General features: G+C 42.2%; 1 long non-coding RNA gene across 1 annotated transcript; it reads left to right on the top strand.

The window, feature by feature from the left end:
* Positions 1-766: 766 nt before the first annotated feature.
* On the top strand, positions 767-22,105 carry LOC118292063. Its single transcript, XR_004786823.2, has 5 exons — positions 767-6,653; positions 6,741-6,870; positions 14,975-15,060; positions 18,306-18,474; positions 20,927-22,105. It is a non-coding gene; the product is annotated as an uncharacterized LOC118292063 (long non-coding RNA).
* Positions 22,106-23,649: the final 1,544 nt, after the last annotated feature.

Here is a 23,649-nt window from a genome sequence, read left to right as displayed (position 1 = left end):
TTCTTTGTTTCATGGCGCGCACCGCTCTCTACCGCCATCTACATCTATGGCCGCAAACTGTCACTACACAGTAATTTTGGTGTGAAAGAGGTATGAGTGTCGTCAGTGATCCCTGTATTGTGTTTAACCCTGTAAAGCCCAAATATAGAAAAAAGGGTTTTTGAATTTTTTTACGTTTTAGTAAGTTTTTAGGGTAATGTTGTAATGTTGCAACGTTGGGCCTCAGTGGTAGCAGGAGTTCTGTTTTAACACTCACACTCTGAATGAATATACAGAACTACTAAGGGATTATTTACAGCCTTGTTTGCTTATATAGCCCCATAATAACAAATATCATGAATAATCATCAAACAACAGTCATATTTTTTAAGGAATAGTAATTTATTAATGAAAAATGGTGGGGAAATTATATATATGGTGTTCCACCATGATCATTAGCAGTGACAGTCCCAATGACAGTTCTTCTCCTTTATTCACAGACATTGCACTTACTGCAGAGTGTTGGTGAATCCTTCCTCCCAGTGTCTGCAGCGTTCTCTCTTCATCTTCACAGGGAAATGTGCGATCATGTCCTTGCGTATATCCACTAAGGTGGTGCACAGAAGTCCTCTTGGCTAGGACCCTATATTTGGTGGACTCTGATCACCTGAGCAAGGTCTCTTCTGAGCAGTCAAAGGCCTCCTTGATGGCACTGTCTGTGTTACTGGGCTCCCATTGCCTCAAGATGGTTGTCCTCTTTGGTGTGACAGTTGTGTTCACCAGGATGAGAGAGGATGTTAGTTGTGCCTGGAACAGTCTCCTGTTCACTATCTCTTTCCTAGGAAGGTTGAGAGCTTTGCAGTCCCACTTGTAGAGGAGCCAGATGTTAACCATGGCGAGGATGACGGTGAGCCAGAAGATGTAAATGTACCAGCGCCACAATTTCATGAGGAACTTGTGGCTGCAAATTAGTCCAAAAAAGTCAACATCTCCATCACCTTGTATTTATTGTAGGCACCCACAATGTAAGGCCTCTCAACATTAATGTAGGTTTTGGTGGCTTCACTGAATCAACATCACCTGACAATCCAAGTTCAGATTTGGCTTGTACTCCGTTGACACTTCAAAGTCACAGAGCATGTCAGAGATTTTAGTTTTAACCACAATTAGAAACCCCATGGGTTTGGCTGGCCTTGCATGTATTGCTTAGTTTAGATGAATTTCCCATTGCATGTTTTGTGAGTTCATGGCCATGTGGCCAGGCCTGTATGCACATTTACCACCCAATAACATTGTGAGGCTAAACAAAATGAATCATTGAGTATGTTGATGAGGTCTTTAGGCAAAAAACCCTTACAGGGTGAAGCTTAATTTGATATGATCCCTTTTTGAGTCGAAATGGAAAAGCATATCCGACTTCAATTGTTGTTTGGTCTCCCAGATGGTTTGGTTGAAATTAAATCCAGGAACACTGTTTTAAAGTACAGTGGTAAGAGTGGACCTAATCAAAAGAAATATGTCTTATAAACCATACAAACTTATTTAGTCATGCAGACTGAGACCAGGTGCTCACACTGTCTTCGAAAGTGTCTGTGAAAGGTGCTATATTAATAAATATGAATAATGTACTAACTTACTTATTATGCAGTCACACACACAAACAGATAAATACAAGTACACAAGAAGACAAGGATTTCATAACTGTGAGAGGGTGTACACACAGACTTAAACTGATAATTTAGCAGGAGGTAGTTTGGATGATGGGCTGCATGTATTTTGGCCTTGCACACCACCTCTTCTCTGGTATACAATTATCAACAGAGAAAAGTGAAATGGACGTTTTATAGTAGCCTGAAGCCAGTTATTTTCACACAGCTTAGCATGGCTGCTCTTGGCACTGTGCGCATAAGCTTGGCAGAGACGCTCTCCTGTTCTTTTTCAGTTGTGCGTTTTCCTGTATTCTGCTCTTTCTTTTCTTTGTGAAATGTTTTTCCTCTTGTTTTTTGTTGCTCTGAGAAACATTTAAACCCTGTCTTCCTTTATAGACTTTGGTCCGTGGGCAGCTGATAGAAACAGTGGGCCAGCTAATCATTTGCGGAATTTGGCGTGGATATAAGATAGGCCCAGATTGGGAATGCACAGAGCCAGAGGAATGGTAATTACTGTGGAAATCAAACACCATCAATTGTGAGGAGGTTTTTTCTTTAACATTTCACAGTGTCCCCTCTCTCGCTTCCCAAAGCCCATTCTCATTTTGCACCAACTCAAACGACCCTCACTTCCACTCCCTCAGACCCTCAGCCCTCCCTCCCACCTTCCTTATTTTTTTCCACTATTTTCCACCACACTTTGTTCCTCTATTTCTACTTGCCTCTCTACCCTCCCATTTATTTTCCTTTAATTTTCTCTGCCTCACTCCACTCTCTCACTTTATCAATCTTCACTTTGTTTTTCCTGTCTTTCGCTGTACACCCATTTATACTTAATGCCTTGGCCTAAATCGTTTCATTTCCCATATGTGCTCCGCCCACACTCAATTACACACCAACACACACGCACACACACACACACACACACACACACACACACACACACACACACACACAGGCACTCACACAAATGACCGCACAAGACGAATGACCCTCATCACTGTACATCTGGAATGTAAAAACACAAAGGCGTCCGAAACATTTGTTACACACTCCAAATGCTTTTAAAGACTCTGACTTACATTGCGCTCTGATATGTAGAAAGTAATTACAAATTAATACTAATTCTCTTCATTCACTTGCCTTGTAAGATGATAAATGAGCTGAAGTATTTCTTTCTTCCCTTGTCAAAACCACACAAATGCTTTGCATGACCTCAGAGGTTGTCAGAGGATTGTGGGGTGACAGTTGATTACAGGTCCATTGTAAAGTCTCTGCTCCCCAGTGGGTAGTTACGCTGTCAGCCTCACATATACCCACAGTGGGATACATGACACTAGCCAGCCTCAGTGAAATCATAGGCACTTTTTGACAGTCAACTGCATGTGTTCTTGAGCTTGCCTCCCACTGTGTTAGGCACGAGGGTGTAGATACCAAAGTGCTGTTACATAACACACACACTGTCATCTTTTCATTGTTTTTGTTTTTGACAAAAGGCATATATGAATTGGACAAATAGGGCTTCTGTCAGGCGTAACTTTCAGGGATAAAGAGCAGAGGGTTCCTTCAAGGGGGGGAGGCAGAGGTCAGGGCCAAGACTTAATCCATCTTCTCCCCCCGGTCCAGCTGAGTAATGCTGTGGATCACAGATCTCTCCGGACAGTCTTTAAGTTTAGATCTTTTCTGATTTTATTTATTTACAGTATTTATATGATATTCATTTTTGTTACTGACTGGACTGATATTCATTGATGTAAAGATCTCGAGGGAGTATTTAATGAGCACTCAGTGACCTCTGAAACTTATCTCACATGAGTCCCCTGTGCAAAGCCAGCCACCCATTTGTGAGAAGACAAATAGACGTAGGAATCGATGCATTAAGGAAGCAAGAAAACTTGAACAGACGCAGAGACACGCACGCACGTCTGCACAACCGCTGGGCGGTTCAGGCAGTAACAGCGCTCCTTGGCAAGTGTCACTAAAGCACAGTTTATCAGAGCATAACATTCACGCTTGCGTGCTTGAAACAAGCACTACCTGCTTCCTGCCCTCAGTATAATGAGACAATCTGAGGAAATCAATTTTGCTGCAATGGTGCAAAGCATAGCAGAGTCCCAAACATGCACATGCACGAGCAGCATGGGTGAAATAGCATGAATTTAAGTAATTTGGGTGTCCCACTGTTCTAACTTGGCACAAGGAGGAAGCAATATACCATCCGTTTGCATAGTAATCTTTTTGCAGGTAAATTTCTACATTTTCAAGTACACTGACGCAATGAACCTCCCATATTCACTCTCAGTCAGAGAACTTCAATCACATCATCTGATAAGGTAAAAGTAAAAAGATCTTTCACCACACTAATTGACCATGTTTCATCACTTCGAGGAGCAAGCAAGTGTATCAAAAATAAATCATGTATTTGCATACAATACTTTCTGGGGGGGGGGGGTGGTGTGCTGAGATCTAAACAAGTCAAAATCAAAATGCTGAAAACTGCACTGTCGCTTGGGCTAAAATGCTTCCTGTTTGTGAAAGTGGGACTATCATAACATCCTCTCTGCATACAGATGCAAACAGCAGACTAGAGATTTAGTTATACAAACATCTCAGTCAAAAATGCTTTTGAGGCAAAAGTGATCTCATTGATTGGAACAGGTTGAGCGAAAGAGTCTAACTGCAACTGGAAAATCTTATTGGAGGCAGAAAGGAAACGAATGAAAATATGGAAGAAAATAGAAAAAAAATGTTTTAAATGTAAAGATGTTTTATGTTAATTTATTACCATATGATTAATAATCTTGGAAAATAGTCTTGCTATTGTGGCTAGCCTCTCCTAAACTAATTAATTAAATGACATAATTGTATTTTTACTGTTACTGTAACTGACAGAAAAATGCTTAGACTTAAGATTTGCTAAGATCTCCGTTGTGGGCTCCAATTGCTTAGTGAACTTTTTTTTTCCAATTTCCAATTTTCTGATACAGTAGATAAAAACGCTAAGTTTAAGTCTGAGTTAAATATGTTCCAGGGCTTAAACATGCTCCCATATTAATCTGATGATAAGTCAAATTTTCTGGTTCCCTCCCAGTTGGCAGGTAGCCGAGGCCAATGACTGAGGAATGTCCATGTTCAAATGATGTAATTGATACACTTCAAGGTGAAGACCATGAATGTTGATTGTAAAAACATTTGCGAACTAAGGTTTTTATTGCCATAGTTGTTAATATCTTTCAGGAAAGTCAAAAAAGAGGGATGCATTTCATAAGAACATTCACTGTCGACCCTTTTAGGATCAAACTTGGAACTTTTTTCTAAATGTAACAGCAATATATCTCAATAACGATGGCATTGCTCTGTGGGTGACACGGACGCCAGTGAGCTGCTTTATTATTATCTCATTCTCAATACACATTCACTCAAAACAACCCAGAAGAGAACTACCCAGAAAAGATGGTGTTTGACCCTAGGTCTCTTGGTAACCATTCACCAGTGGTCATCCATGACCAGATCATAGTACAGGCGGACTCATAAAGGTACATGGGTATCCACATTGATATACTGTACATTTAGTCTCAAAGATCCCTGTGGAAGATGTTTGCTCCAGGGTGCAGAAGAGGCTGTACCTCCTGAGAAGGCTCAGTACTGGAGTTCCTTTTTCTGCATGTCTACATTTATTTATTTCTGTGTCTCTGTGTCAGTGTATGAATGGTAATCAGGTAGGCGAGCTTAACTCAAGCTGAATTGGTTACAGTGGCATGATCATCGAACCTACTACTTTTGGTCTTGACTTGGCCAGTACGACGGAGCTGCCTTTAGTTCAGTATTAGCCTCTTAACCAAACAAAAGTAGTTTATACTAAGTTTTACAGTACTCTGTACCAGTTAACGTTAATCGTCGGATCGCGAAGCCCTGTGTCTCTCCAGATTCTGCGAGCTAGTGGAAAGTGTTGGTGGAGATATTGCAACTGCAGAAATGCAGCGACTGACTATGTCCATTCCTGTTTACTCACAGGAGATTTGGTTTAGTTTAGCGCTGATATGGATTTAGAGGTTGACGCTGCTTTGTTAAACAATCTCCAAGATTGTAATCAACATTCTGCCAAGTCTGTCTGGTTTGCATTTACTCCACCAACACAGTATCACTCCCAGCGCGTCAAAAACCGGACCTTTGGCGTCAGTTACTGCCGCAAAAAGTCTCCCTTAGCGTGTCAGGTAGACGCAGGGGGCTTTCAACTAATTCCAATGTAATTCCATCCACGGCAATATTTGACGCTCAGAGCGAGTCATGTGTTTCAATGGGCAGCAGCACTACGAGCTTATTGGTTGAATTCACGCATGTGCACACTTGCACTATCGACGTACCAGTGCAGCTAGGAAGAGAAGACACAGAAGGTAAGTTTGAGTGAATTTTCTTTGAAAGTCTCTTAAAGGGTTTAGCAACGTCTGTGTTAACATTATCACGGCTCTTGTCAATTATATTCATTCTTCCCTCTAAATCACAAGACCGTACACAGCAGTTTTAACGACGGTGTTTATTCTGTTTACACAGTTACCGTAATGTCACCAAAACACACACAGCACTATATACACTGGCAGCATGCTACATACTCGTTGCTTCTAATCATTAATAGTGAATTAAACAATAAGATAGTCGACGATCAGTTCAAATATGGGGTTATTTTCCTTTATTATTAATTTTTATTAAAATTCGATTTTCTGTCATCTTTCTATCAATTCCATTTTAACATAAAATGTGTTGCGTATGTGCAATGTTCCTGCACTGAACATTTGCACTGTATATAGACTATATGCAGTGCAAATGTTCAGTGCAGGACAGTTTGACAGTCTTTATTGATTTCTCTCTGTGCCTATGTGTCTATGTGTCTCTATGTCTCTCTCTCCCTCCCTTGAAAAATGGCATACAAGTTTGAGCTTGACCCCCATGACCCCCAGTGCCAAGATGGAAGACACCTTGCCATTGGGTTGATAAATGAACCAATCCGCTGACCCAGCTGAAGCCAGGGTAAGGTATTAACACCTTTCGTACACAAACTAATGTTTCAGTTTCTCAGCAACTCAGTCTAACAAGATCTTTGACCTAAACACACAGAATCGTGCAGAAGATGTCAAACGGGCACTGTCTAGAGGGGATACACCACAAAAGTCCATCAAAAGGAGCGGCCATGGACGTGAATAGGCCAGTGGCAGACGTGGAGGCAGATGTAGTGGCCTATCTACAGGTTTGTTCATATATAAAGTCATTAGATTCAATTCAATTTTATTTGTATAGCGCCAAATCACAACATACATTGTCTCAAGGCACTTTACATAGTGACACCTCACAATATTACAGAGAAAACCCAACAGTTCCCACAATGAGCAGCACTTTGCGACTGTGGAGGAGAACAAACTTCCTTTTAACAGGAAAAAATCTCTGACAGAACCGGACTCAGTTGTGGGAGAAACATCTGTCTCGACCGGTTGGTGTGAGGAGATAAATGTGGGACAGAGGACAGGTGGGCAGAGAGACAGGAGGAGAGGAGAGCAGAGAGAGAGAGAGAGAAAAAGAGAGAGAGAGATTACAGCTGTATAACCATTGCTTTAATCTCTACCAGACTGATAATTAATTTACTATACTATATAATTAAATTAACTTAATGAATGCAATGATGTTAGTAATAATAATAATGATGGGTTTTGATCCTGCAGCTCTGGGGTCAGAAATATACTAGGAGAGATAGAAAATGTTTGTGACATGTAATGTAAATACATGAGGGCAGAGAGAGAGAGAGAGAGATTTGAGATATACAAAAACACTTTATTTACATGTTTTCATCATAAATCGAGTTCAAATACAAGTGAATATTTCCCTTTTTCAAAAACAAAATCAGTTAGTCAAAATTGAGCAAACTGCAAATCGTCATTATCAGCAGAACAAAGAATTTTTTCGTAACACCAAATTTTTTTTAAAGTTCCTATATCCCCAATGTTTTTATAAAATCAGAATTCTAACCAGAGTGAGGTCCTGAGGTTCACCAACTGCACTGTTCTGGCCTCCTGCCCTTCCCTGTTCTCCACCCATTTCTTCCTGGACACATAAATGGCCATCTTAGCTTCACATAAAAGAAAATTAAGGAGCTGCCACTTCTGGGCCCAGAAGTGGCAGCTCCAGAGTCCCAGGATCCTCTGGGCCAACCGCACCGACTGCAGCCCCAACAGAGAACCCAAAGCCTGGGCATCGCTCAGCGCTGGCCCCACTGCATCCACCAGCTGTTTTAGTGTGAGGGTCCCAGACCGGATCAGCGCCTCTGTCAGGCCAGGTGTTGCGTTGCTGCTGACACCCAGTCTGTTTCCATGGATCAGTGGTTCTCTCAACAACCACTGCAGAGACTCGGCTTCGGGACATCTTTTTCGATTAAAAAAGGCCCATGATTTAAAAACACCTTGATAAAACGGAGGTAACCTTGTTAAATTTAGAAATTTAGAAAAGTTAAAAACAGAGCATTATCCAACCCCAGGTTATTACTACGCCTAAGGATGCAACTGGCCACATCTCTCCACACCAGATCTGCCGAACTTGTGAGATACTTCTGTATGAATTGAAGCCTAAAGGTGGCAGTCCGGCTGGCCAGGTGGACGAGGCCCTGTCCCCCCTCCACTCTGGCTAAAAACAGCACCCCTTGTGGCACCCAGTGTAGACCATCCCAAAAGAGCCTGGGGGGGAGGGGGGTCTACACAGGTTAAGCGGTGCCACAACTGGGATGCTACAAGGTTACTTAAAACCAAAACTCTACCTTTAAAAGACATTCGAGGGAGCAACCATTTCCATTTTTGCATCTATTTTCTCTGTAATGGTCCCCCATTTCTTCTTAACTATGTTCTCTTTTCCCAAAAACACTCCCAAGTACTTAATCCCATCTTTTTTCCAGGTTAGGCTTTGTGGGAGGACTGGGAGACCGCCATGCCATTCACCGACAGCAAGGGCTTCACTTTTTTTCCAGTTCACCCTCGCTGCCGATGCTATACTAAAATCATGAATGATACTGGTTAAAAGGTCTGCATCTCTCCGATCTTTAACTAAAATAATAATGTCATCCGCATATGCTGATAAAATCATGTTTCCATTAAAACCAGGTAAAACCAGACCTTGTAGGTTAGAGCGTATTTTTTTGAGGAGGGGTTCCAGGGAGAGCGTATAGAGCATCCCTGACAGAGCACAGCCCTGCCTGACACCTCTACACACTCTAAAAGGAGCACACACACAGCCGTTAATCTTCAGCACACTCTCATCTTCATTGTACAACACCTTGATCTTAGCTATGAACCCAGCGCTGAACCCAAACTTCTCCATGACTTTCCAAAGGAAAGCTTTTTCCTGGTCTAGCGAAATCAGATCAGTATCTATACCCAACGTACTAGAGACATCCAAAACATCCCGAATGAGGTGGACATTGTCCACCATGGACCTGCCAGGTACACAATAGGTCTGGTCCCGGTGGATGACCTGCTCCATAACCCTCCCCAGCCTGGAGGCCAAGACGTTTTACAGAAGTTTGTAATCCACACAGAGCAATGACACAGGGCGCCAGTTTTTGATGTCCTGCAGGCTCCCCTTCTTTGGCAGTAGTGTCAGAACTGCCCCCCTGCAGGACACTGGCATGGAACCAGAGGCCAGACACTTCTTTTTATGAAATTCTACGTTAGGCCATCAACCCCTGCAGGGCAGTCTGCAGCTCCTGCATCTGGAGGGGGGCCTCAAGCTCTGAGTTTGTCTCTTCTGAGACTTGAGGCAGTCTGTCACAGAACTCCTCTAGGAGTGTCAGCTCCTTTTCATATTCACTTTTGTATAGGGATGCACAGAAACTCACAGCTCGCCTTCGTATCTGGCTTGGTTCCACAAGCTCCTGCCCTGTGTTCGAGAGCAGTGTGTGGATTACTTTCAGTCTCCCGAAAAAGCTAGAGGGAGCAACCATCTCCCTGATGTTCTGGAAGCGGGACCTGACCAGTGCACCCTGTACTTTAGCGTCCAGCAGGTCGGCTAAAGCCATTTTCTTTTTCACTTTGAGACTTTCAAAACAGCCTCGATTTTCTGTGGACTCACTTAAATGTTCTAGTTCCACTATATCGGTCTCTAGATCTTTCATAGATCTGGTGATGTCTCGTGTGACATTGAGGGTGTGCTGCTGACACAACATTTTTATCTGAGTCTTACCATTGTCCCACCACTGCCTAAGACTGCTAAAATTACCCTTCCTCTGTCTAAAAACATTCCAGAAATAAATAAGGACTTCCCTGAACTTGTTGTCAAATATTAAAACAGAATTAAAATGCCAATATGCACTTTTTGGTCAAATATTTCTGATAATAACATTACATAATAGCAGGGAATGATCACTAAAACCGGCAGGTAAAATATTACAACATTAAAATGATGTTTAAAACAATAAATACGATACAACTTGGCTGAGGAGACCCTACTCTCTCTGAGGTGGGACCAGGTGTACTGTCTACTGTCTGGGTGCATCCTCCTCCACATATCCACCAGGCCATGGGAGTGGACCAGCTGCTTTAAGGCATGCTGAGAGGCTGGATGAGGCTCTGCGTGATTGCGATCCAAAGATGCATTTTCAGTGCAGTTAAAATCCCCACCCAAGAATATAAAATCCTCCGATGCACAACCATTTAAAACATCATTAACTTTTTGTAAAAAAAGGCTTTCTCTCTGCACCAGGTGTTGGAGCGTACACATTAATAAAAACAGCTTTAAACGTCTTGAACTGAGCTTTGATTAAAAGCAACCTCCCCTGGATAAAATGTTGGACCTCCAGTGAGTTGAGTTTAAAAGCCCTGGAGAAGAGGAAGCCCACTCCTCCACTCAGAGAAGTGTTGTGACTTAAAATGGCTTCCCCTTCCCACTCCCTCCTCCAGTCTGATTCATTCATAAAATCACTGTGCGTTTCTTGTAAAAAAAAAAAATACATCTATTTTCTTCATTATGGCAGTTTCATAAATCATTGCTCTTTTTATTATGTCTCTAGCACCGTTAACATTAAGAACACCTCTAAAAACATCCATAATGAGTGACATATTAAAAACAAGAAATAAAACAAATTAATTAATTAAAACAGCTGCCTTTCCCGTCATCATTTATTTGTTTTTTTGCTTTCAGCACAAGTTTCTTTAATGTGAAAACCTATTGATCGGTGAGGCCAGACTCTGCTCTACGACTTATGTGGAGCCTGGCCAAAGTTTAAAAAAGACCTAAGTCTGGGAAATGAGCTCCTATTTTCACCCGTTATGTTTTTTTTGTTTGCTGTAAAAAGCTCTTGATTTTTTCTGATTTGTACAGTTTCTTCTCTTGGCTGCTGTTCAAACTATCGCTGTTGTCTGACACACACTCATCAGTTTCACTTTCATCTGTGTTGAATTTTCCAATTTATTAGCTTTCGCATCATTTGTGTTTTTAGTTTTCCTCCCTCTTGTTGTTGCCGTCTTTGATTTGACAATTAATTCTTCCTTCATCTCAGCCTCTTCCACCTGTTCACTCCATAGACTCTATTTAACAGTTTCACTGCTCCCTCCTTCCTCTTTTCCCTGTTCATTTTCCTTTCCTTCACCTGCCTGTATTTCCTCCTCACTTGTCTTAACTTCCACCTGTTCACTGAAACAGATCTAATATGTTTCATTCCTCCCCTTTTTCCACCTCCTTTTCCCCTGTCTCAACCAAAACATTCTCCCCACTGTCTCACACACACACACACACACACACACACACACACACACGGTGTATATACAGTACTCTACCCGTGCGCTGGGTCGGACACAGCAGCGGATCTGTAAGATATGATGGAGCTTGATTATCAAGGGCTTTGTAGGCTAGGAGCAGGATTTTGAATTATATTCAGAATTTTACAGGAAGCCAATGCAGAGATGCTAACACTGGAGAAATATGATCTATTTTTTCTAGTTCCTGACAGCACTTGTGCTGCTGCATTTTGGATTAACTAGAGGCTTTTCACAGACTTATTGGGGCATCATAGCAGTACTGAATTACAGTAGTTCAGTCTAGAAGTGACAAATGCATGGACTCGTTTTTCAGCGTCCTTTTGAGATAGGATGTTTCTAATGTTCTTAATATTGCGCAGGTGAAAGAAGGCTGTCTTAGAGACTTGTTTTATGTGTGAGTCAAAGGACAAGTCCTGGTCAAAGGTAACTCCAAGGTTCCTCACAGTAGAGCTGGAGGCCAAGGTTATACCATCCAAGGTAACTATATGATCAGATAATGTTTCTCTGAGGTGTTAAGGGCCGAGTAAAATGACCTCAGTTTTTCTGAATTTAGAAGTAAAAAATTATGTCATCCAGGCCTTTATGTCTTTAAGACAGTCCTGAAGTGTGTCTACCTGATTAGTTTCATCTGGCTTTATAGATAAATACACCTGGGTATCATCAGCGTAGCAATGGAAATTAACGTGGTGTTGTCTTATAATATTGCCTAAAGGAAGCATATATAAAGTGAAAAGTATCGGTCCCAGCACAGAACCTTGTGGAACTCCATGTCTCACTTTTGTATGAATGGAAGATTTGTTGTTAACGTTAACAAACTAAAATCGATCAGATAAATAGGATTTGAACATTTATAGTGCTGTTCTTTTAATCCCAATGTGTTTCTAGTCTCTGTAACAGAATCTTGTGATCGATGGTATCAAATGCAGCACTAAGATCTAATAGGACGAGAATAGAAACATGTCCACTGTCTGAGGCCATGAGAAGGTCGTTTGTAACCTTCAGCAGTGCTGTTTCTGTACTATGATGTTTTCTAAACCCTGACTGAAAGTCTTCAAGCAGACTATTTCTGTGTAAATAGTCCACATAACTGGTTAGCAACAGTTTTTTCAAGGATTTTAGAGATAAAGGGGAGGTTTGATATGGGTCTATAGTTAGCTAAGATATCTGGGTCTAGAGTCGGTTTTTTGAGTATATGTTTAACTACTGCCACCTTAAAGGACTATTGGTACATAGCCTGTTAATAGAGATAAATTGATCTGATCTAATATGGAACTATTGATTAAAGGTAATACATCCTTAAATAGCCTTGATGGAATAGGATCTAAAAGACAGGTTGATGGCTTGGATGAAGTGACAAGTGAAGTCAGCTCAGCCAGATCTATAGGAGAGAAGCATTCTAAATATAAATTAGGCGATACTGTTGGTTCAGAGGCTACTGTACTGGACAGTGTGTCTGTGCTATTAGTGGGAAGAAGCTGGTACATTTTTTCTCTGATGGTAATAATCTTATCAGTAAAGAAGCTCATAAAATCATTGCTAATTAGGAAAAATTAGGAAAATACATAGGCTAAAAGACAGTCCTCCCTATTAACTATATTTTGTTACCTAGTAAATATTAGCCCCAGGGGACCTGGAAACGGTATAGACGTAGGGGTGAATGGGTTCATAAAGGAGTGACATCCACGTTTATCCTATATGCATGGAAAATGTACATGTACACAGTGATAAAGATTAAAGTACAAGCGCAAATATTGAGACATGATAGACATCCATCCTTTTCCTAAATTACTTATCCTTTTCTGCTTGTCTTATTTCATAGAGTAGAGCATACATAAACACACACATCCTTACAAACACTCTCTCAGACACACACACACACACACGTACAAGATGTTGAAAACCAAACAGTGCAAACATTGCCTGAAGGAACGTTCAGCTGTGGCGCAGATGTGCTGAGTGGAGTGGATGGATGGAGTACACATTACACACACGTGCACATATTCACATACACACCTTTGCTGTCATGTCTGCTGTTAGTTTTTTCCATTTCATGTTTTATTTTGGTGATTCTCTGTTCCCCTATGTGTGAGCTTGTTATACTTCCTGTTTTCTTTCGCCTGGGTGATTACCTGCCCCCGCCTTAATGTGTGACACCTGTGGCTCATTGTCATTCCTGCCCAGTGTATTTAAGATCTCTCTTCCCCTTACCCCAGTGCGAGATTGTCTGATTTCTTAACGTGCAGCATTCGAGCGTTGTTCCCCTGTATCCTGATTTTCTGAGTATTGATTCCCCCCTGGATTCTGACCATTGTCTGTCTTTTGGATTTCCCGTTTGCCTGTCGATTTGGACACTTGTTTGTAAGCTTGCGCCAGTTTGTAAATAAAACCGGTTGTACTTACCTGAGTCGTGCAGTTGTGGGTCCATCCTCTGGTGAGCGTGACATTTGCTTGCCGATGAAGAGGGAAGTCTAAGACATGGTAAAGGTTCAGAGAGTAAGGGATAATCATTGCATAACCTCTACAAGCAGGTAATATATTAAGACGCTCTGATCAAACAGAGAATGAAAGAGACAAAAATATTCCCTCAAACAGCTACAGGTTCAGAAAGAGAGTGAAAGGAAGTTGGAATGAAAGAGAAAAGGAATGAGGATGGTAGAGAATGGAACCAAGACTCCGACATGCAGTTCAGATTATGACTCAAATCCATTAACATCCTAAAAAGAGAAGATCCGAGAAAATTGGCAATGTCCAGCTGGAGGTATTTGACAGGGCATGAGCGCTCTCATTTATTTAACACAACATCATCACACTGTCTGATTCCAATACTCTAGAGAGAGAGGACATTTGTTTCCTGTGGGAAAGCATCTCTCAACAACAACATTTAAACAAACCAAGCCTGTTTACTCCCCCATAGGCCAATCAATTTCCCATTTTGGTGCACAAGTTCAACATATATCTGACTTTAAATAAACAGTTTGGAAAACCCCGCTGTAATTTACGAACCGTATACAGAAAATAACATGCAATTATTAATTGTTTCAAAATCTAATCATGTGTAGTGAAGTCATGTCAATTAGGGAACAGAGAGTTGGCTTTCATGGTTTTTATAATTTCAAAAGGAGTCACAGGCTTAGATGCACCTCTTTTTGCACAAACCCTCCATGTTTTTGTTTCAGCGGTCTTAAGTCACCACTGATAAACAGGTAACAGAGACAAGGCACACATTCTCATCTTGAAGCAATCAAAGCAAAGTAGTCTCTGAATTTGTTCCTTATAGAGGCCAGAGTGTATGCAGACTTTTATAGGGCCTGTTTCTTATCTGCAAGAAAACAAAACAAAAAATTCCACAAAGCAAAATAGAAGGAACCGGCATCCAGAAAAAGGACAACTAGCATTATGTGGACAATGTTAAAAATCATATTCACAGTCAACATGCTTTTCATCTCTTTTGCCATATTTTGATAAGATAACCTCTAACCTTAAACCATGATTTAAGGATTTCTGTTGGATCACTTCTTGATATGTAATTTGTAAAATACAATTAATCTTTTCTTGTAGATAATGGATCATGATCACGGATATGCCACAGAAAAAGGTTTCCGGTTTCACGGAGGATGCTGACGGCTGATTCTGAAGAGACGCAGGTATGCAGAACCCTTCAGCCCTAGCTGCTCTGCCCCCCTGAGGGACATTTGGGAGCCAGGCAGAGACAAAGACACCACACACATTTGGATGGACCCCACTATCGCACAGATATATCATCCCTGGAACAGCCTCTGCTAGTCTGGTTCCTATTTCAAATCTCAATGAATCCCATCCTCATCCTCTAAAAGTCCAGCGACACACACTCACCATGGCCTGGAGAGATGGTTACACTGTTGACACAGTGGAAGATTTCAGAACCACAGAAACAAACAGCTTTTGGTCATATGGGAGAATAAAACTCACATACAACAGGTTATTGGCACATAAAAAAAATCATAATTAATGTCAAGTTAATAACGTATAGGCACATTTAAGAAGGATGTGTATTTGAGTGTTGTTTGCTAAATCATAGACCATTGTGTCAGTGCCGTGATCATGAGGTGCAACAAGGAAATCATGTCAATCTGCTTCACATTTTGAGCAGTTGTCTACGGAAACATTCATCTCAGAGGTGCAAATCAAAATGTCCACTTGCACAAAACCCAGAGGGGATTTTTTTGCTCACCATTAATCCCCCATAAAAGAACACCAAAAAAATTCTAAAAAATGGTCCAGTAATTTGACAGCCAGGAGTTGTTTTTTTATGACAGCAGAGCTTGACCCATCATTTGTAGAAACCTGACTCGTCAAACCCGTGACATTTCAGAGTTGGGACCAGGAAGCAGAGTTGCAGTCTTACACGCTTCTCTGTGCTTCTATTACAGGAGTCGCCCACACAAAACCCCATAGAAACTGTTTCTGCCCCACGACCACTTCGACTATCTATACCAAAGGTAAATAAAAGAGGTGTAATTCACACAAATTTCATGAAGATCAACACAAAGCCTATAAATGAACCTAAAATAGAAAAATAAAATGTGGATTATTTAATATTAGGTCACTCCCATCTAAATCTTTGTTAGTGAATGATCTGATAACTGATCAGCACGTTGATTTATTCTGTATGATGAAACCTGGCTACAGCCAGAAGAATATGTTAGTTTAAATGAATCAACTCCTCCCTCTTATAATAATACTCAAATTCCTTGGACCACAGGCCGGGGAGGAGGAGTAGCAGCAATCTTCTAATCAGACTTATTGCTTAACCCTCGACCTAAACACAGTTTTAACTCATTTGAAAGCCTAACTCTTAGCCTCTTTCACCCAAGCTGGAAATCTCAAAAACCAGTTATTGTAGTCGTTGTATATCGACCACCAGGCCCTTACTCTGAATTTCTATCTGAATTTTCAGACTCTTTATCTGACTTGGTGCTTAGCACAGATAAAGTTATAATAGTGGGTGATTTCAACATTCATGTGGATGTTGCAAACGACAGTCTTAGTTCTGCCTTTAATTTGCTCATAGACTCAATTGGTTTTACTCAACATGTAAACAAACCCACTTGCTGTTTTAATCACACCCTCGATCTCGTTCTGACATATGGCATAGACATTGACAATCTAAAAGTATTTCCTCAAAACCCTCTGTCCGATCACTACGTAGTTACATTTGAATTCTTGATTAACTTTACTGAATTTGGAGAAAAGTTCTATTACAGCAGGTGTCTATCAGAAAACTCTGTTAGTAAATTCTAACAGAGAAAAAAGTTCCTTCGTTATTTACTCCACTGCCATGTGTCGATACAGTGCAGGATAGTTATCAAAACTTTACTCCCACACAAATTGATGATGTTGTTGATAGTGCAGCAGCCTCACTACGTTCCACACTTGACACTGTCGCCCCCCTGAAAAAGAAGACAGTCAAACAGAGGAGGATAGCTCCATGGTTTAATGCACAGACACATGCTTTAAAACAGACGTCACGTAGGTTAGAAAGGAAGTGGCGATCCAATAGTCTAGATGATTCTCACCTAGACTGGAAAAAAAGTTTAATAACATATAAGAAACCCCTCCGAAATGCCAGAACCAATTATTATTCTTCACTAATAGAGGAAAATGAAAACAACCCCAGGTTCCTCTTCAGCACTGTAGCCAGGCTGACAGAGAGTAAAAGCTCTACTGAACAGTCTATTCCCCCAACTCTAAGTAGCAATTATTTCATGAGCGTCTTTACTAATAAGATTATTACCATCAGAGAAAAAATTTACCAGCTTCTTCCCACTAATAGCACAGACACACTGTCCATTACAGTAGCCTCTGAACCAACAGTATCGCCTAATTTATATTTAGAATGCTTCTCTCCTATAGATCTGGCTGAGCTGACTTCACCTGTCACTTCATCCAAGCCATCAACCTGTCTTTTAGATCCTATTCCATCAAGGCTATTTAAGGATGTATTACCTTTAATCAATAGTTCCATATTAGATCAGATCAATTTATCTCTATTAACAGGCTATGTACCAAAAGTCCTTTAAGGTGGCAGTAGTTAAACCTATACTCAAAAAACCGACTCTAGACCCAGATATCTTAGCTAACTATAGACCCATATCAAACCTCCCCTTTATCTCTAAAATCCTTGAAAAAACTGTTGCTAACCAGTTATGTGGACTATTTACACAGAAATAGTCTGCTTGAAGACTTTCAGTCAGGGTTTAGAAAACATCATAGTACAGAAACAGCCCTGCTGAAGGTTACCAACGACCTTCTCATGGCCTCAGACAGTGGACACCATCGATCACAAAATTCTGTTAGAGACTATAACACCTTTGGATTAAAGAAACAGCACTAGAATAAGTAGCACTAAGTCCTACTTATCTGATAGATTTCAGTTTGTTAACGTTAATAACAAATCTTCCATTGATACAAAAGTGAGACATGGAGTACCACAAGGTTCTGTACTGGGGCCGATACTTTTCACTTTATATATGCTTCCTTTAGGCAATATTATAAGAAAACACCACATCAATTTCCATTGCTACGCTGATGATACCCTGCTGTATTTATCTATAAAGCCAGATGAAACTAATCAGGTAGACAAACTTCAGGACTGTCTTAAAGACATAAAGGCCACGATGACTTATGATGTTTTACTTCTAAATTCAGAAAAAACTGAGGTTTTTGTCAGGGAGGCAGACACCCTCTCTACATTTAAAGTTAAACTTAAAACCTTCCTCTTTGATAAAGCTTATAGTTAGAGCTAATCAGTTGTTTAATAAACCTTTTCTTTATTATGCTGCTATAGGCCTAGACTGCTGGGGGAACTAATATCATGAGCATCTCTCTCCCTCTCTCCCTCTCTCCTTAGGCTGCGCTGCTGGTGCTCCGGGTTTCCCGTGGTTAATGTCGGTGATTGCAAAATTTTTTTCTACTCAAACTGGTACCCCCTGGCTGTGGGGAGGTGGGACACCTAGTGAAAGCCTGCCCTGGGAGACGTCAGAGACCAGCTGAACCTGACAAGGGGAAAGATCCACCAGGTCAGTCTGCACCCCAATTGCCGTCGCACAAAAAAAAAAAAAAAAATCCGAACCCAGCTGGTCCTGCGAAGGAAAACGATCCACCAGGTCAGTCTGGCAATCAGATGCCATCAGGAACAGATGACACTCGGTCGGTAGTTCAGTCTGAGGATGGGGCGACTCAGCCTCAGACTGAACAGGGGGCTGTGGGCAAGTCAGTGGACAGACCTCACAGTCCCACTGAAGGTCAGACCCGCACCGAAAATAGAAAGTCGGCTGAGGTTGGGCCACCTGTCGTCCCTGCGGTCACAGCAGTGGACACAGTGGGGACTACTGAGGGTTTGGTGGGCGACAATGGGAATTTCATCAAAGTGTCTGCGAAAAAAAGGAAACAGAAAAACAAGAAGGGTGGTTGTCAGGTCGCCGCAGTGGCGATGGAGTGGTGGTGGAAGACAAGGGGGTGGGGGAGGGGAGGAAACCAATACTAAGGAGGGCACGGGGATTGGGGACGGCCTCTTCTTGTGATGGCTGTGAGGAAAAGAAAACAGTCGAGCGAGGGCGATTCTCAGGCCAAGAAAGTGGCAGTGGGGGAGGAGGAAGGAAAAATACAGAAGAGCGAGGGCGATTCTCAGGCCAAAAATGGGCGGTGGGAGAGGAGGAAGGTCAAATGCAGACGGACGAGGGCGATTCTCAGGTCACCAAAAGTGGCGGTGGGGGAGGAGGAAGGAACGAATGAGGGCGATTCTCAGGCCAAAAAAGTGGGGGTGGGAAGGGAGGAAGTGATAATACGGATGAACGAGGGCGATTCTCAGGCCAACAAAGTGGCGGGGGGGCGCAGGTGGTGGGGGCGGCAGTGGCAGGGCAGGAGGTGGAGGAGGACGAGGGGGGGAGGCTGGGGAAAAGGGGGGGGGATGGGGACGATGGGATGGAGATAGATGACGACGAGGAAGGAGACTGTCAGTCAGCCTCTTACTGACTCACAGGTCGCTGTTGGTTCGGTGCAGGAAGAGATATACCACGTGCAGCAGATAAAGAAGTTCCTTCAGAAAACGAAACACTGCAAAAATGTGAAGTTTGAAGACCATTTTGGGGACAAGATGGTGTTGTTGACCTCAATGCGAGGTCAGATAAACCTTAGAGGTGAAGGGGGCTTCACTGAGCAGGAGTTCTACAGATTCAAGAATCTGGTTTGGAGGCTCAAACTTGAGCTTTTGAATGTTGAGGAAAAAGAAGACTTGTTAGACGGTCCGTCTGCTGTCGGTCTCAATTTTTGTATCGTTTTTAATGTGTGTATCTCTCCTCATGGCTGATCTTATGAGTAATTTTACCATCTCCACTCTTAATATAAACGGTGGCAGAAATGTGAAAAAAAGGGCTTGCCTCTTTGAGCATTTACAGCTTAAGAGAATTAGCATAGCACTGCTACAAGAAATGCACAGCGACACTCTAAACAGGACGGACTGGAGTCATCTTAGCAGAACCAGCGGAGGAGTAGCTCTCCTATTTGCGAAGAATTTTCTGCCAGAGTCCCACACTATAGAAAAGGGAGAGTGAAGGGCAGGCTTTTGGTAGTCAGAGCCAAGTATGAGCTTTTTCATCTGGTTTTTATAAATGTCTACGCTCCAAGCTCAGGACCTGAGTTCTTTTTTTGAATGAGCTCGTCGGGTTTTGGGTGAGTGTGAGTATTTGTTTTTAGGGGGAGATTTTAACTGCACTAGTGATGATGTACTGGACAGGAATCATAGTGCGCCACATGCTCCTTCAAAAAAAAACATGAAGCAGCTGATGGAGACTCACAGTTTGGCAGATGTGTGGAGAGAACGGCATTCGGGGCAGAAGCGGTACACATGGGTTCATAGCAGGGAAAATGTTTTCACTATGGCTAGATTAGACAGGTTTTATTGTTTCACCCACCATCTTAATGTTTTTAAGGGGTGCACTATATCACCTGTTGGGTTTTCTGATCATTCATGTGTGTCTTGCGATGTATATATTGCTAACATAAAAAGCAGATCTGCATATTGGCATTTTAACACTGCTTTGCTTTTGGATGCACACTTTAGGGATGTTTTCATTTTCTTTTGGAAAGGTTTTAGGGACAGACGGGTCAGTTTAGTTCACTGAGGCTGTGGTGGGACCGGGGTAAAACTGACATCAAGCAGCTTTGTCAACAGTACACTCTCAATGTTTCCCGGGACATTACCAAGTCTATGCAAAATCTAGAAAAGACCATAGTGGACCTGCAGATTTCTGCTGAGTCCGATGGGAATCAGGGGTGTGTTGACGACCTCAGGAAGGGAAAAGCAGTCTTGGCAAATCTACTGGGTTTGAAAGCACAGGGGGCTCTGCGTTCGGCAGGAGGACAGCAGCTCACCACAGCGTCACAGATAAGGGGGAGAGCCGTGGAGTTCTACTCCGACCTGTTCAGTACAGGATACACGGCAGATGACGAGGCTTTCGATGTGTTCTGCAGGGGCCTGCCCACAGTTTCTGGGGACGACAACCACGAGTTGGAGGAGCCCCTGAGTGAAGAGGAGGTTTTCAGAGCACTACAGAGCATGCAGGGGGGCAAAGGCCCTGGCATCGATGGTCTCCCCCCAGAGTTCTACAAGACTTTCTGGGAGGAACTAAAAACAGACATTATGGATGTGTTCACCGAAAGTTTTAGGGACTGCTGGCTTCCGCAGAGTTGCAGGAGGGCAGTGTTAACTCTCCTCCCTAAGAAAGGTGACCTAATGGACATAAAGAACTGGAGGCCAGTCTCTCCGCTGTGTTCGGACTACAAACTGCTGTCCAAGGTCCTGTCCTCCCGGCTGAAAAAGGTGATGAACCGGGTCATCCACAGGACCCAGACCTACAGTGTGCCCGGCAGGTCCATTGTTGACAATGTGTCTCTCTCTCTCTCACTCTCTCTCTCTCTCTCTGCCCCCATGTATTTACATTACGTCACTAACTCTGTTTTCTCTCTCTCCTTGTGTATCTCTGACCCCAGAGCTGCAGGATCCAAACCCGTCATTATTATTTTTACTATTATTATTATTACTATTATTATTATTAATAACATCATTGCATTTATAAGTGTCAGTTTTTTTTACTGACGAAAGTTCCGGTCACCATGCCAGCTTAAACCAGTTAAACAATACCAACTGTCCCCCTCTTCAAAATTGCACTCCGGTAACCTCACCAAAGGATGTAGACGTGCTTGGAACCAGGTCCTGCAACTCCTCCCCCACCTCACGCTGGAGTCAGGGAGATCGCCTCGTGTTAACCCACGTTTAACACACCGCGGACCCCACGACAGAGATGGCCGACAACGAAATTTCCCCTTTCCTTTTTCTTCTTCAACTCAACTCGCTGGCCCTTCGCTGCCCAACAAAGTCTGTTCAGCCGCTGTACACTACGCTGCATGCCAAGACAGCCTACACTCGCCACGACCGACATCGGTCGCTCCGATGCAAGGCAACCTTATCTGGGCAGAGATAGTTTAGCTGATGTGTGTTTATTATAAGTTTGACCATCGAGTAAACTTATTGCTCAGGTGTTTAATAAACCATTTCTTTATTATGCTGTTATAAGCCTAGACTGCTGGGGGAACTTATATCATGAGCATCTTTCTCCCTCTCCCGTTCTCTCCTTCTCCCTCTTTCTCTTCCTTTATATCTCTCTCCTTCTCCCACCTTTTCAATCTCTCTCTCTCTCTCTCTCTCTCTCTCTCTCTGCCCCCATGTATCTACATTACATGTCACTAACTCTGTTTTCTCTCTCCCCTAGTAGATCTGACCCCAGATCTGCAGGATCCAAACCCGTCATTATTATTATTACTATCATTATTATTAATAACATCATTGTATTTATAAGTATCAGTTTTCACTAATTATAAGTATCAGTCTAGTAGAAATTAAAGCAACTGTTATACTACCCCCCCCATCCCCCGATATGTTTACAGTACATGTCACTAACCCTGTTTGTGTTTTCTATCTCTCCTAGTGTATCTCTGACCCCAGAGCTGCAGGACCCAAACCCGTCATTATTATTATTGCTATTATTAATATTAATATTAATGTCATCACTATATAATGACAACAACATAATTGTATTTTTTAATTATAAGTATCAGTCTGGTAGAGATTACAGCGGCGGTTGTACAACTGTCCTCTCTCTCTCTTCTCTCCTACTGTCTCTCCTCCCACCCTCTTTCTGCCCACCTCTCCTCTCTTCCTCCTCTCTCTCCTCACCCCAACCGGTCGAGACAGATGACCGCCCACAACTGAGTCTGGTTCTGTCAGAGATTTCTTCCTGTTAAAAGGGAGTTTTTTCTCTCCACCGTCGCCAAGTGCTTTGCTCATTGTGGGATTTGTTGGGTTTTCCCTGTAATATTGTAATATTGACCTCACTATGTAAAGTGCCTTGAGACAATGTATGTTGTGATATGGCGCTATACAAATAAAATTGAATTGAATTGTTAATGATGACTGTTTGTAAAGCTTGTGGACTTAAGAGACCTTATCTGTGTTGCTGCCGATCACCTGAAGGACGTGAGTCCGTTTTTAACGCTGCAGAATACTGTTCAAAGTATTTACTATGGTGCTAATTTTTGATTGCACGTGTCTGATCCGTATTGTATTTTATCTGCAAGAACTCCGACACCAGCGGTTGCACGCCCGGTCTCCGAGTGATAAAATTACAATATCCGAATCTCACACTGGCGCTTTGTACCACGTGTAGAGCTGACCTGCGCCGTCTCATTTCAACTTTTTGCTGTATTGAAAACATACCGAACCGTGACACCACTGTATCACAACGAACCGAACTGTGAATTTTGTGAACTGTTATACCACTACTGCGGATTTACAGTGTTAAATAATTTCATATTTCTGACAAACACAGGTACACTGTACACACACACTCTCATACACACAAAGAGAGAAAATACCTAGATTTGGGCCCTTTCAGGAAATGGAAATAACTATTATTTTGCTGCTGGTCCGTGCTTCAAGCCAACAGTAGTGAGGGTGAGTCTACATATGGTGCGATGTGTAGATGAGCACATTATTCCATCATTTTAGTTTCAACCGCATTACACGGCTTACATAAGTGCACAAAAATGTAAAAAATGTAAATAGCCAAAGCTGTTTTCCAAACTTGTTACTATTTTGAGGTACCGTGTACCTTTTTTTAGAATTAGGCACACGACTG

Source organism: Scophthalmus maximus, chromosome 22 (assembly GCF_022379125.1).
Source record: "Scophthalmus maximus strain ysfricsl-2021 chromosome 22, ASM2237912v1, whole genome shotgun sequence".
NCBI classification, from domain to species: Eukaryota; Metazoa; Chordata; class Actinopteri; order Pleuronectiformes; family Scophthalmidae; genus Scophthalmus; species Scophthalmus maximus.
This window is presented reverse-complemented; position numbering and strand designations above follow the sequence as displayed.